The following is a 4,038-nucleotide window of genomic DNA, read 5'->3' as shown; positions in this document are numbered from 1 at the left end:
CAACTGACGCACCACCAGGATCCTCAAAACAAGACCAAGAAGTGAGTCACATAAAGCAGAATGCTTCTCTCGTAAGTCCATCATCTGCTTCTCAAGATGCTGAGATTTATTTTCTATGGTAACAGGTGGCTGATTTAACTGAAAAGCGGTCCACAAGATTTAGCTATGAGATGGTGAAGAAAAATGGTGCTCATATATTAATGTATACAGGCATTCCTAATAATGAGTTGTTCATGATTCTTTGACTAAATGGACAGCGTTAAATTAAAATATTATGCTGGATGGAATGTTAAAACGATTCCTAAAATAGATCAGCTATTTATGCAACTAATGAAGTTGAGGCTCAATCCCCCACATGAAGATTTGAGCATTAGATTTGGTTGAAGTACAGCTACAGTAACCAATATTGTAATGATCTGGATTTATGCTCTACATGAAGTTCTTTTCAAGAATTTAATGAAAACAATTCAATCTAGAGTACGGAATCAATTGCTTTTACCAATTTTAAAAATTGCAGGATAATTTTAGATTGCACGGAAATTTATTGTACAGTTCCAACAAGCATGGAAAAACAAAGATTGACCTACAGCCCATATAAACACCGTAAAACATGGAAAATATTGGTGGGTGTTGCACCAAATGGTGTAATCACCTTTGTTAGCTCAGCTTATCCAGAGTCTACATCTGAACAAATTGTTGAGGTCAACACAGTTTTAGATCAGATGGTACCTGGAGATCTGATAGTGGTAGATAAGGGTTTCTTAATTAAAGACTCGCTTACTGCTGGGGTGTCTTTAATATCCCACCATTTTTATCAACGCCACAGTTCACAGAGTCTCAAGTATATGAAACCCAGCAAATTGCAAAAGCTAGGATTCGTGTGGAAAGGGCCATCAGGAGGATAAAGTGCTATACTATTCTGCAGCTCTCAATAATTTTTCAACTGTGTGCAGCCCTTACAAACTTCCAATATCCCCTAATTAAAGAAGTTGAGGAGTATTATTGAAAGTATATACAGTGTCTTTTTAATTTTGTGGTGAATTTTATGGACTTAACTATATAGGTACTTTATTGAACTTCTGTATTTCTGCAATTGAATTTCTTTATATTTTCCTTATTTGGAATCCTATAAAATGTCTGACTTGGAATTTTTGTTTAAAAATATATGAATATCAGTATAGTATTTAGACTTTTGAAAAACTTTTATTAATAGTACAGTAGACTCCCTCTATAACGAGAACTAAAATGATAGACGTCTTACCTCATTCTAAACCGATCTAGTTATATCAGATAACAATAATATTGTGCATATATAAGTATAAATATGTACTTAAAAACATTAACTTCCTATAGTGAACCCATTCCGAGCAATATAAGATGCTAAATATTGTTTGAATGGCGCTGTTGAAAGAGTTGTTTCCTTTTAAGAGTTGTTTAACTACAATATGTACAAAGCATACTTTCAAGATAACATAAACTATTGCTGTTGCAATTGAAAGAAGTCGGTCAATTTTGACTGCTTTAAATTGTTCGTATCATTCTATCTATCATATTTTCTATGGATGTAAAACAGTTGCGTGCTTCTTCATTTGCATTTTGTCATTGGATAAAGTTTCTTACAACGTTTAACATTTAAAGCACTTTCTACATGTTATCTGTTTTGATGCCTCTTACATAGTTTATTAAATGCTTGACCTTGACACTGACGCTTTGCTATCGTAAATTATTGTAACAATTGGCAATAAAAATTTCCTAAACATTCAATATTAGTTGATAGATAAACAGGAAGAAGTTAGGCCTTTCTGTATATAGCCATCTGGGGTATTTATTTATAGCCATCACCATGCCAAAAACTTTGATTTTATATTCTTTCTTTCTTTATAATGAAATATGCCTCGTTTATAGTTCGATAGGTATTTCATGGGACACTTAAATCAAAACCTCGTAATACCCGTGTTCGTTATAGAGAGTATACTGTAGTTGTATTTCCTATTTTTCTATTTTATATGAATCTGTACATCCAAGTAAATTTTTTTTAAATAGAAAACTAATTTCCTCAACCAACAAAACTTTTTAGAGTGTCATATTACTCTAAAATATCTTCGGTCAAAATTAATGAAAACCTTTGATGTAAGAACAAACATAAATAAATTTCTGACAGCCACATTTGTAACACTAGAAGAAGTAATTGCTTAATTCAACAATGTAGGCTAAACAAAAATAATTATTTATTCAAAGATGTACCTACTCATATGTGAACACTGTAAAAAGTATGATATCACATTAAAGACATTTACATATTTAAACAACGAAGACCCACTTGTTCATTTTGAATGTTAGTATTTATCTGCTATGTCTTATTTTAGAGTAGTGGGTATCACATTTCAAAAATCCATAATATAACTTAGTTTGTTTAATTATGAAATAAAGTGATATGTGTATATAGAAGGATTGCAAAAATTACATTACATACATTTAATAGATTAACAGCGTAACTAATAAACTAAGTATAAAACTTATACCCAGAATAAATCAGGTATAGGCAAAATCACTAACAATAAACATGGAATAACTTAGATATAGGTTATACTTGATATAAGAATTTATTCCAGGATTTTACCGACCCGCACCCTTGCTTAAGTCTGGTATAACCTATTTTATGAATGTCAAAGTCATCAGTGACAAGAATATATTATTTTTTGTATTGTTTTGTGAGTAGCAATATATAAAAAAATGTATTTAAGAGGTGTTGCGGCTGTCGAGGAAGTTGATAATTTAATTCACATGATGGAAAATACACGAAAAAGAAAAACTTTTAAAGAAAGAATAAATCCCTTTTCAAAATACACTGATAGAGAATTTAGAATAAAATATCGGTTTTCTAAAGATGGTGTAAGCTTTTAGAAAACTTAATAGGTGATTCACTTATTGTGGACACGCGAGGGGGCGGTTTATCCTCTACTCTACAGCTACTCACCGCTTTACGATATTGGGGTCGCAATGAAGTGAGTATATATATATATATATATATATATATATATATATATATATATATATATATATATATATATATATATATATATATATGAATTGTTTTATCTAGATTATGTACATACAACTGCTATACTAAATAACTGTTAACACAAAAGTTTTTCTTGATTTTTTGTAGATTCAAGATGATGCAGCAGATATTCATGGCTTAACCCAGCAGTCTATCACTAATGTATGTCGTCGTGTCGCAAGAGCGATATTGGAGAAAAGATTTGATTATATCAAAATGCCTTCTCTTCGTGAAGAATTACTTTTAATGCGACAGTTTGAACAAATAGCTGGTTTTAAAAAAGTAATTGGTACTATAGACTGTACTCATATCAGAATACCTAAAATACAAGGGCCGAGTGGACAATATTATATAAATAGGAAAGGATATAGTTCCTTAAATGTTCAGGTGAGTTGTTGTACATTTTTTTGTAATATAGGTATGTGGTATAATAAGTTTTGTTTTAGGTGGTTAGTGACAATCATTTAAAAATAAGAAATATTGTTGCGCATTGGAGAGGAAGTACACATGACTCCCGCATTTTTAATGAAAGTACATTAAAACAACGGTTTGAGGGAGGAGAATTTCATGGGTTGTTATTGGGAGACTCTGGTTATGCTTGTTCCCCTTATTTATTTACACCAGTTTTAAATCCTTCCAACCGTCAGGAGGAACGATAGAATTATGCACACATCAGAACACGTAATACTGTTGAAAGATGTTTTGGTGTTTGGAAAAACCGATTTAGGTGTTTACTGAGTGGATTCAGAACATCCTTAGATAATACAAAAATGTATATTGTAGCTTAGCAGTATTGCATAATATTGCAATTTATTTAAATGAGGAACCTTTTCCTGATGATGGTGATGTGCAATATCCACCTCAACCACTAATAGCACCAGTAATGCATAATAATGTACAAAGGGGTGCTGCATCAAGATCTGTATTTATAGAACAAAATTTTTGAGGAAAATAAAACTATATGTCATCATTTATAT

This window comes from Diabrotica undecimpunctata, chromosome 9 (genome assembly GCF_040954645.1).
Source record: "Diabrotica undecimpunctata isolate CICGRU chromosome 9, icDiaUnde3, whole genome shotgun sequence".
NCBI classification, from domain to species: Eukaryota; Metazoa; Arthropoda; class Insecta; order Coleoptera; family Chrysomelidae; genus Diabrotica; species Diabrotica undecimpunctata.
The sequence above is the reverse complement of the archived record's forward strand: the minus strand, read 5'-3'. Positions refer to the sequence as shown.